At 47.7% G+C, this 12478-nt stretch overlaps 1 protein-coding gene across 2 annotated transcripts in view; it reads right to left on the bottom strand.

The window, feature by feature from the left end:
• The window catches only part of GDE1 (glycerophosphodiester phosphodiesterase 1), a 229633-nt gene that overhangs the window by 139646 nt on the left and 77509 nt on the right, over positions 1 to 12478 (bottom strand). The window lies entirely within an intron of this gene.

Below are 12478 nucleotides of genomic sequence, written 5' to 3' on the forward strand. Positions count from 1 at the left end.
ATATTTTCCTGAGCCTAGCGTTTGAATACTGAAGCTTTTTTTTGTGGTGTTTTTTAAATAAGCCAACTGAAGTAATTGAACAGATTCTTGTTTTTTGACACTTCTTTGTTCGTAATATATATGCTGTGCTGTTCCCATGTGACTGTGATGGCCCAATGCAGGTCCCCTACAGCCTCATCTGTGCCATCCATTTTAGTTTCCTCTGTGGGGATGCCCTTATGTCTTCAGGGCCTCAGTACTGCCGGATTTCACGGACTACTCTAGACCTCCATACCCATCCAATTATCCAATTATAAGCCCCACCCCTTCTTCACTGGGTCTCTTAGTTGCCCCTCTCCCCCCTCTATCCCTAGCTATTTCTGTTGCAGGGCAAGTTGCGATGATCCCGATATGGCACCATCCTTTCCGGTACCACCCCCCTTCGGTTGCGTGATCCCCATTTAGCCCCCCCTCCTTCAACCACTAGCCAATATATACCCCTGTGACGATTATTATAACACCTCAACCCTTTGTTGGTACGCCCAAGCCGCTGTACTGTCTGACATACATGCCAACAAGCAGAGTTAGTGAGGAGATTGGATTCCAGTTCACATTTTTTTTACTTTGCATTCTAGGATTTGCAGTCCAAGTGCCTAATGATGAAATTCAAAGAACTACTAATCCAAGAATACATACATGAATAAATGAGCCTTGCTCACCCCTCTACTTTGGGGCATCTGCAGCTACCTCGCCATGTGACATCATGTATCCGCCCAATCAAGCTCAAGACATTAAGCTAATCTCTTAAATATAATCCACTTTTTTTATCACTGAATAACGGCAAGCAAACTTTTAAAGCCAAATGCAAGGATCTGTCACAACAAATCATCTTGGACAATGGCAACATCAAAAAAGACAATGCCTGGGGGGGGAGGGGGGAAGTTGTTGTTGCGCACTGGTAAAAGGGCTGCCTGATACCGGAGCCCCTGCCCGTATGAAAATCCTGTGCTAAATAAACCCTCAAGGAGCCGCTCGCATAACTCAAGACTTGGTGAATTAACAACTAGAACACTCAGGCACACTCGACAGAAATCCTGAAGAGCTACGACAGAGGAATCCTGAAATAGAACATGGAACGGATCCCGACGACGTGAGGCAAGAGCGCTCACTGCCTGGCGGAACCACGAAAATTCACAGACAGGCCGGGGATACAGCTGGACGCAGTGCAGCAGAGGGGCGGAGCTTACAACAGCAAAGCGCGCCACAAAGCAATGCACAATAAGTGACCAATTTCAACTAAATCCCCTTTCAGTGCCCTGACACAGCCCAACCTCTGACTGGGGTGCGAAAGGAGGAAGCCCGCTGGATGACTAACGCTGCCGACCGTGTTAAAATTCAGACAGAACGGCGGCGGCCCCCGAGACACAGCGCCGGGTGCTCAGAGCCTTGTGAGGAGCTACGCGACAGACGGAGACGAAGTCAGAGGCAATCCAGCTGAGGGGCTAGCCACACCGCAACAGAAACGCAGCGACCGCGCCAGACCCCTAGGATTTAACCAGCGGACCAGATACTGGTCACGGGGTGGTGGGGGGGGGGGTGAGTGCACACATCAATTCGCGGAGAAGCTGCCGGTTTGGGACCCACGGCCAACCCGGCTGTACACAGACCAGTGCTGCGGAGGAAGGGTGACACGAAGGAGTGGCCAGCACACCTGAATCCACTATGGTCCCGTCGGACCCCGATGGCGATGCAGGCTGGAAGGCCAAAAGGTGAGAGGCGGCGAGATTTGAAATAGAGGGCCACTGGGAACAACAGAAATACAACGCACTGGCCTTGGAGTAGGGGCAGCTACATGCTAGCGGCAAGGGACTGAGGCACGCATAAGACAGTTGGTCGCTGAGACACGGGGCTACGTAGGGACAGCGCCCAGGGTGGCATTGGCAAACGCCACTAAGCTTTAACGAAGCGGGTCCCCCCTGAGAGAAGGGACCAACATCTGTGTAGGCGGTGATACGCAGCCTGCGGGCACCCGAGCAAACCCGATCCATAACGACAGAGGAGGGGCAACACATCCGGCCCCGGGTCGGGGGTACTGCAGGCGAAAGTGCCTCAGACACAGCTCTCTACTGAGGGCACTGGTGAATGTGCATGGTGCGCATGCTACGGAATAGGACTAAGGTATATGTTCATCTAGACGACAGCGGAGCTGCTCGGAGCGAAGAGATTAACAAAGAGTCACAGACAACTAAACGTTCCATAAACTAATTCCGTCATACGTGGGGAGATACAATCCACTCGCGGTCCTGGTGTACGGGCTGGAGCTGCCCAAATTGCCCTACAAACAAAGCCAGTGCCCCTGAGCACACAACACGGGAGATAACTCCACAAGAGATACAGAGAGAGGAAACTGAGTTGTGGCGATTGTAGTAATAGTGGAACACGACCCCACACAGCGCAAGTCCTCCACCGCTGGGAACTGAAATACATAAATGGGGGAATCAACGAAATCCGGAAAAACCACGAAAACAGGCCCCATGGACACATACACAAATGTGAATAGCCAGATCCAAACCGCAGTGGCTGAGATACACACAGGTCCCAACATGGCGACGGAGACTGAAGCAGGCGGACGAGAGGACCGGTTAACATCAATAGTCCAGAATGGATTCCTTGCCGTCAATGTTAAGCTAGACGACATTGTAGCCACCATGGGGTCGTTGAAAGCTAGAGTGGGATAAGGAAAGTGCATGAATCACCGAAGCAGAAAGCAGGATCGGCTCCAATGAGGACACCATTGCACACCACAGCCGAGACATCACCCAGCTAAAGGAGAATATGACCAGATTACAGAACACATGCGAGGATCATGAATCTCGATCAAGAAGAAACAACGTTCGCATAGTAGGTGTTTCTGAAACATTCGGGAAAGGACAAATGGAGAAACAAGTTGAAGGTCTGCTAAAGTCCCTGTTTGGAATGGAATCCTTTTCGGAACATTTCATGCTCGAAAGAGCGCTTCGCACTCTGGCACCGGTACCCAAACCCGGAGCCACCACGCACGATTATTGCCAGCCTTTTAAATTACAGGGACAGGAACACAATCCTACGACAGGCTAGGGAGCAGGGCACATTGCAACACGAAGAAAGTCACATACACATATATCCGGATTTCGCGGCGGGTGTACAAGCAAGCAGAAGATCGTATGAACCGGTCAAGAAACTCCTGAGAGCACGTCAGATACAGTACGCCCTGATATTTCCGGCCAAAATGAGGATCCAACACACAGGAAGGGCTAATTTTTTCGAGACCCCAGCTGAGGCCATGACATACTTTTACCCCCAAAAGATTGCGGACCTGACCGGAACGCTGGGATCCGACCTGTGGACCAAGGATAAGACATGGTGGCAGTCGAATGACATACGATATATCCTTTTTGCTAGAGTGTGTTTAGAGCAGTTGTAAACGAGCGGCCTCGCGTGTCACTTTTGACTGGGGCAGATGGCCATAGGACGCACCGTGGCTACCCCTGGAGATCTCCACAAGTTTGTGAGGGGGACATCATAAGGTTGGGGCAGATGATGCAGGTGGGAGGGGGAAGTGTGAAAATGTTTCTGGGTAGTGCCCCTGGAGGGGAAGTTGGGGAAATATATGTTTGAAGTTTAAAAAGTATGGGGTCACGCAGGTACTGATGCAATGCCTGACAAATTGGTACAAGACCTATTGGGAGTTGTGGTTTGCCATAATACATACGTGCGCAGCACAGGCGAAGGGCTAAGGTTAAACTTGCTGTCTTGTAATGTGCGAGGGCTAAACAATCCGATGAAGGCCAGGAAGGTTGGGAACTAGGTCACAAGACATATCCCGCAGATTTTGATGCTAAACATGAATATTCTGCCCAAATGGGGCAAACTGCGATACTACACTGACTACTCGTCTCAGTCTAGAGAAGCGATTACAATAATACACCCCTCACTGGGGTTCCAGACCAAAGGACACAAGATAGATCCACTGGGAAGGTATGTGTTGGTGTGGGGGGAAATAGCAGGCAAATCAATAACACTGGTGAATAGGTATGGCCCGGACATAGATGAACCAGACTTTTACTTAGACATATATGAGGCCCTTAATGCGATAAACGTGTCGAATATAATATGGGGAGGAGACTTTAATGTGGCACTTGACCCCGCACTAGACAGATCCACCACCACAAAAAGGGCGCCCACTAGAACCATGCTAACACTGGGCCGACTCCTTACACAACTGTCATTGATTGATACGTGGCGCACGCTGCACCCCGGCGACAGGCGATATACATATTATTCCTCGGTGCATGACAGTGAGTCACGTATAGACTATTGGTTCATGTCCTCGAGCATGGTAGAGACACTAAAGAAATGTGATATCCTACCCCGTATATTGTCCGACCACTCCTCTGTACTATTAGAACTTAGACTACAAAACACCCCTAGTCCTGCCCGGTGATGGAGAATGCCCACTGGGATATTGGGCGACCCGGGGGTGATGAGTCCTTACATTCTGAGATAGCCGACTTTAAGGATAATGTTGGGTTGGTGGAACTGGCGGCTATGGTCTGGGAGACATTTAAGGTCTGGGTCAAAGGGGTCCTGATTTTGAAATCCATTGGCCTCCTAAAAGAAGTAAGGAGGGAACTCGAAGGGGTGGAAAACGCATTAAACAACTTAGAGGAAACCTATAGCCGCACCCATGACAAGGATACCCTCGCTGAGATTCATAACCTCATTAGAGACTTCGATGAACTGGCCATCAGATAAATACGCTATATTGCAGCCCCGATCAAGGCACGCAGATATGGCGAGTGAAATAAGGCAGGCAGAACATTGGCCAACCTAGTTAAACAGGAAAGGCAATCACACCCGATCACGGGTATCCAAACGGCACAGGATGGGGTGGTAACAGGCGAGGAAGTAATAAATAGTGAATTCTTTAAATTTTACCAAACACTATGCAAACAGGGACAGGAAAACAACCGCAGAAATAAAGGCATATTTGGCCACACTTAATTTACCAAAGCTCCCGAATGAAAATAAACTGGCACTTGATCTACCAATTACCGCAGAAGAAATTGGGGAGGCAATTAAAGAACTCTCGACAGACAAGGTGCCGGGCTCTGATGGTCTAGGCACCGAATTCTATAAAGAATTCCGAGAGGAACTGGTTCCCATAATGTTGAAAACCTGGGAGGAAGCACTAGAGAACAATATGTTGCCCCAGACGATGAGAAGCCATAATAACAGTACTTCCCAAGCCCCAAAGCCCACCAAGCGACATGTCATCCTACTAGCTCTAAAACCGCTCTTGGCCTTAGACTAGCCCCTACCCATCTATCACAATCATGTGAAGTTCTCACTGCCAAAATTCAGATAAATAACTTGCAATCCCTTACTATGCACCTTATATATAGACCACATGGCCATCTTGGTACATTTGAGGAAGATTTGCATAATATAATTATGAATAACCCTAAAACAACCTCACAACTACTCCTATTAGGAGACTTTAACCTAGGTTTTAATGACCATACGGATAAAAACGCAACTGATATAGCCAACACTATCAACGCACTAGGCCTCACCCAAAAAGTCAATAAACCTACCCACCTTAAAGGGAGAATACTGAACTGGATAGTGGACCTTAACTGTTCAGCTACCATTTCATCAATTCTGCCATTATCATGGACAGACCACTCTCTGGTCTCCTTCCACCGATCCACTATAAGGCCCCCTCCATTGGCTCAACCACTAGCGCCACCATGCTCAACTAGAAGTAAAAAAAGTATCACTGCAGAGAAAGTCATCCCTGCCATTCTGCCCACACTTAACGCACTACCAGAAAATCTTGATCCTAGTTCATGAATTTAATAACATTATGCTCACCACACTTGATAAAATTGCCCCCGTCAAACTTAGACCTAGCAACCCAATAGCCCATTTAAACAAATGGTTCACTCCACAACTTAAAGACCTTCGCACCTCAAAGAATAAAAGTGAAACTAATTGGAGACTTTGCCCCTCTAGTGAGAACAAAGTTAAATTAACCTCACTTTCTTCACACTACAAGAAGGAAATGTTCCGGGCAAAACGTAATTCCTACGACGAGCGTATTGCTAACTCTAACTTGAGCATGAAAGAACTCTTTTCTATACTTAAAGAACTAGAGTCCCCAATTGCTATACCTGATGTCTGCACTAAGGACAAATCCTGGTGTACAGACATCCAACATGCCTTAGCTAATAAAATTAATACACTCCAGAATAAAATTCAACAGAAAAAAGAAGTACTGAACTTACAGAATTCGCCCAACTCCCTCTCGCCCAACGCTCCACCATCGGCACACAATACTACCTTCAATTTTTCTAAAATGTCTATCCTGGAGGTAGAAAAAATTATCCTATCACTGAATCCCTCGAACTGCAAAGGTGATATTTGCCCAGCACAACTAATAAAAGATGCTGCCAGAGAACTCTCCCCATTCATAACCAAACTGATAAATGCCTCATTTGCCACAGGTACCATACCTGCTAACCTCAAACAATCCTGGGTGCTACCCCTCCTCAAGAAACAGACACTTGATCCTCTTATTCCCACCAACTACCGGCCCATTACCACGGTCCCGCTGCATACATCCAAATTCAAAAAAACCTGGAATTGCATAAACTTTTAGGCAACAGACAATCTGGTTTCCGTCCACTACACGGAATAGAGCCAGCCTTAATTGACCCAAAGTCCCAAATAGACGAGCAGAGAGACAAAGGAAGGACAGTACTCCTGCTCCTACTTGACCGTTCTGCCGCATTCGATCTGGTCAATCACAAGGTCCTATGCCGGCACCTTGACTCTGCAGCCCACTTCTCCACGGGTGCCATCAAATGGATCGAGCCCTTCCTGAGTGAGAGAACCATGAGTCTTCTCCCCCTCAGCAGCTGCCGACCCAATACCTATCCTATGTGGTGTTCCCCAAGGGTCTTGCGTCTCTCCCACCCTCTACAATATCTTCCCTAAGCCACTGTTCGACGATCTGGACCAGCTGGGTATCATCTATACTAACTATGCTGATGAGACTCAGATTCTCCTCCCACTTTCTGGGGATTACAGCACGGACATGGGTTTAGTGAACAAAGTTTACCTTATCATCCAAGCATGGATGGCTACTCATGGCCTATGCTTGAATGATGATAAGACTGAACTTATAATTCTGGGTTCGCAGGCTAATATAAAAAAAACTAGGCCAAGAATTCTCCTCATTTAATATTGACGGGAACACCATCAAAGTTTCCAAGGAAGTAAAAACCCTTGGATTTTACCTGGACTCTACACGGTCCTTCGACAAACAGGTCAAATCCCTCACCTCTGCCACGGCTTACACCTGCAAGTTACTCAGAGCTGGTAAGCCATTCCTCTCTGACAATAGTAGTCATGATGCCTACCCCCGGGGACCCAGACCAAGTCCAGCAACCCCGGAAGCAGGCATCAAGTTACCCCAAGCAAGCACAACAACCCCCGCTAGGGGCTATTTGGGTGCAGTCCTGGCGCCTATGGCGCCAGGCTCATTTGGCGAGTCAGTCCTGGCGCCATAGGCACCAGGCTCATAGATTAAAACTTACCTGATGCAGACCATGCTGCAAACCTACCTGATGCAGACCATGCTGCAAGAGCTCCAAGCCAAACGAGGCTTGGAAGGGACTATATTTCCTAGGGACTATTTTTTTACACGGGTGGGGCTGGGGAGGAATACTTAACTGGGACTACTTTGGAGGCTATTTAAACCACACCCAAAGAGCAGCACACGCTTCGCGTTATTCTGCATCCAGCAGCGTAACGCTCACCGTGCCTGCAAGTCTGCATCCAGTCTTCTGCCACGCCTGCCTCGAGTTTGGAGCTCCTAGCAAAAGGGAGAAAGAAGGAGAAAAGGTTAGAACAAGAGCAATACCTTTGATCCTTACCTGAATTCCCGATCCATCGCGCCTTCGAGCTGGAAGAAAGCAGTTATTTTATGCGCGTCGCCTCGCCTGCTGCAGCGCCGCGCTGAACTCACCGGCCTTTGCAGCATCTTCACATTTCACTGCATCCTCCTACTTGTTACCGCCACACTCCGGCACCTAAGGAGAAGACAAGAACAGCAAGATGAGCCAAGGGAATACAACCCCCATAGTCTTACCTGATTTTACCACAGGGGGTACTATTCTTCTTCACGGGTCGGCGCAGCTTCCACTGCATCCTAGCCGAACCCCGGCCTCTAAGGGGAAACAAAAGGACAGCAAGGTGAAACAAGGGACTAACAAGGGGAACCCTCCTCACCACAAAAGACTTACCTGATTTTACCGCCGGAGGCATCATTCCCCGAGACTTCATACTTTCTCTCAGCGCCTGAATAAGGGAGAAAGCAACAGGTTACATATGGACATTATTTTATCTAACTGTGTTGGATAATACAAATCTTTACCAGAACATTACCGGTTGCCACGAGGAACTCTTCAGGCGGGTCAAGCTGCAACCTGCAAGGAATCGGACAAGAGTGAAAGTCAGGCATTTGAACTCTTACGAACTACATACTTACGGCGTCTTGCCGGTAATATCGGAGTCAATATTGTCCTGGAACTCACCAATTCCTTCGATCCAGTGAAGCAACTGGTTATCTACGCGCCCCTGCGCTCAATGCAGGATGGAGAGCTCATCTTTTCAAATCATCAGGAGAGACTATAAGAGGGAACATCCAAGGTGATCAGTGGGGAGAACAGCGGGGTGGGGGGATTTACGCTCAACTCCACGGGTGGTTAATTCCCTTTCTCCACTTGCAGAAGAATATTCTTACGGGCCAAGCAAACGAAGCTAGGTGGGCCAGTCCAGTCCGTCATCTCGGCCCTACGTGTCACTTTGGTGGAAACCGCAGCAGTCCAGTCCAGATCGACGCCTCTGTGGGAGCCAGGTGAGCGTAACAATAGTTGCCTGATCCTGGCCAGAGCCCCAATACTCGCCAGAATTGACTACTGTAATGCCCTATACAGTGGGGCCAATAAATCTACCATCCAAAAGCTCCAAACACTACAGAATAATGCCCTAAGAGCAGCCCTAGGCATAAACAAGAAAACTCACATCTCTTCTGTGAGACGCCAACATAAATGGTTATCCACATCTAACAAAATACATCTAAAAACACTCTCCTTGACTTACAAAGCCCTTAACAACGCAGCCCGCAGCCCCCAGTTACCTTATAGACAAACTCCAGAGAAGAACCTCTCTCAGACCCACCAGAACTGGGAATGTTAATTGTCTGACCATACCCAAATTTAAGCTCACCACCATTGGGGGCAATAGCTTCACTGTAAAGGCAGTTAAATTCTGGAACTCACTGCCCCAGGAGCTGAGAGCAGACCAACCTTACCTACATTTCAGGAAAAACATAAAACACATCATCGCGACTGACCCTTAGTCTCCCACTACCCACTGGGGACCTGTCCACTGCCAAAGAGACTTGGCCATCCTGCATTACAGCGTACTACTGCGTTAACTCTGCAGACCTTGTGCAATTTGATCCTAAGTGCCCTACGAAGGGCCCCACTTCTGGTACATATATCTTTTTGTACAGTGCCTATGGTTTATTTATGTAACTACATTGGCTATTTTCTGTCTTCGCCCTATTTTGTACATTGTATATATACTTTAATCATGTAAAAACTGTATATTTTGCTACCATGCAAATACTGTATCCTGTGTATATTAGTAACCTTTGTAGGCTTTGCATTTCCATATTGTTGCGCCCTTTTACTCACGAGTCTGGTGCGCCTAACAAATGAATGAATAAACAAACAAACAAGACCCCTGTCGCTCATAAACGTTGATGCCAACATTTTTGCAAAGGTGTTGGCGAATCGGATGCTACCCATTATACCTGTGTTGGTACATCCGGATCAAAATGGATTCATTCCCCAAAGGTCCACTGCGTTAAACCTCTGCAGACTGTTCGGTATAATGGCACAGATAGACCCAGACAGAAGTGCTGTAGCAGTGGCCTTTGATGCCGAAAAGGCATTTGACTCGGTGTCGTGGGTCTACCTCATCACAGTCCTGGAAACATTTGGTGTGGGGCCCAGCTTCATTGGGTTTGTTCGTCTGTTGTATACCGCCCCTGGGGCTAGAGTGTGCACTATTAGAACTGTCTCCTAGTTGTTCAATTGGGTAGGGGCACAAGGCAGGGTTGCCTGTTCTCACCTATACTTTTTGCCTTAACTATAGAAACGATGGCCGCAGCCGTCAGACTGAAACACGGGGATAAGGGTATAAAAATGAAGGGATCCACCCAATTAATCTCATGTATGCGGACGATACATTATTACATATTAGGGAACCAGAGAGAAACATTGCTCCCATAATGGCTGATATACACAAATTTGCTGAATATTCAGGGTACACTATAAATGAAGCCTAGTCCGAAATATTCCCGCAAACTCCCTCCACTAAACGCCCAGCTGATACCTGTGGACACAAGTGGTCGGAGCAGAGCATTAGATATCTGGGAGTCCTGGTCTCTAGGGACAGGCACACCCTGTATACCGACAATCATGACCAAGCACTACAAACACTCAATACTAAGCTACAGATATGGAGGCACCTCCCCATATCTCTTCATGGCAGGATCACATTCCTTAAAATGATTGTCCTCCCTAAGCTCCTATATTGTTTTGTAAACATCCCCATTTGGCCAGGCAGGGAGTTCTTCTCCAAACTACGTTTAATGGTGGTGACATTCCTCTGGAATGGGAAAACTGGCAGAATAGGGTGGGAAAAAATGACGGAGCCCTATGACACTCGGGGCATTGCTGCCCCGGATTTCGAACTTTACTACCTGGTTGCTCAGGCACAGTTTGTGAAACATTGGTACGATGAAACAGACAGCTCACCCCATACGTGGATAGAAACGCACACCACATCCCCAACAGATATAGAATCGGGTTCTCTTTAATCCCCGACACAAAGACAAATGCAAATACTACCCGGTGAGCTGTACGGTGGGGCCTGGAGCGCTATATTTAAAAGGTTGAAAATAGAGATGCCCTATAATTCGGAGGTCCCTCTGTGGAACTTTCCTGGTATCCTCCCCCCTCCAGACGTTCCATATTGGTATTCAAGAGGCCCGGGACCCAAGCAACGAGATGATGGTGGGGGATTTGTACATAAATGGTAAATTTGCGACACTGGAAGAATTTACTAGAGCGATGGGTGGTGGACAACTTAAAACACTGCAATACTACTGGATGAGATCCGCGTTTCAGGAGCGGTGGCCGCTCTTCCCTGATGAAACGCCCCCCCCACACATCCCAGTATACAACTCATCACCACAAAAGGGGGGTTGGGAATCTCCAAACTTTACACATCAGTACAGACACATGCCCCAACGATAAACAGGGTCAGGGATAAATGGGAAATGGACCTGCAGGCACCCATACCCGATGATAAATGGAACAAATATTGCACACTCACGAAAAAGGTTTCACTAAATGCGGGGCTGCGCCAGCTTCCATTTAAACAAACTACATTATACACCAGCTAAGGTGGCCAAATTTGCAACAGAAAGCACTGGCGAATGCCCCAAATGTAGCTCCACACAGGCGGGCCCCCTTCATATGTACTGGGGATGTCCGGCACTGGTGGGATTCTGGGGAAGGGTGGCCGACATGTTGGCGGAAATCACGCACATACCCCCACAGTTGACTCCTCAAAAATATCTGTTTGGCGACATTGGTAAGTGCTCTGAAAAAACTAGAAGATTATTTAATGTATCGTGTGCAGTGGCAAAAAAATGTATCCTATTGGCATGGAAAAGTGCTACACTGCCGAGCATGAACACTTTCCTTCGTGAACTGACTTATGTCAACTAGTGTGAGGAGCAATATGTTATGACTTGATCCGGCGCAAGCCGACCGAAAGACATTCGGGGTCCCTTCCGAGCTTACCTGCGCGAAATGCAGTCAGATGATGAAATCACCATGTAACTCATTGTATATAATGTTGTGTTAATGTGATGTACCGGTATATGATGCTTGAAATTTGATACGGGAGTGGCGATGCTGTATCTGTTGTGACCACCTTTAATAAAAAGAAGTTTAAAAAAAAAAAAAAGACAAGGCCTGCCGCTTCTACCTCCCTTTCTTTCACAAACAATGCCAGAGTACTGCTATTTGTTTTACTCCAATCACTGCAAAACAGATCCATGCTAGATCATTCCCTCCATAAACTCAGCATATCCCCAGGCTCTTCTTCCTCCATACAGTAACAAGGGCAGGCAGGGTGTCCAGATGGTCTGTTTTTCAAGCTTGGCATGGTACATCTGAGGGTGGCCTTTGGTTTGCAACATCGCTGCTATTTTAGGGTTGACAGTAAAACTTATAGCTTTAAGAAGCAATAAACAGGGCAATTAACATGCTGCTTGAGCCACTTGTGCGTAGCCCAAGAGCAGCTCTGC

Source organism: Ambystoma mexicanum, chromosome 2q (genome assembly GCF_040938575.1).
Source record: "Ambystoma mexicanum isolate Mex_15411 chromosome 2q, UKY_AmexF1_1, whole genome shotgun sequence".
In the NCBI taxonomy this organism is placed as follows: Eukaryota; Metazoa; Chordata; class Amphibia; order Caudata; family Ambystomatidae; genus Ambystoma; species Ambystoma mexicanum.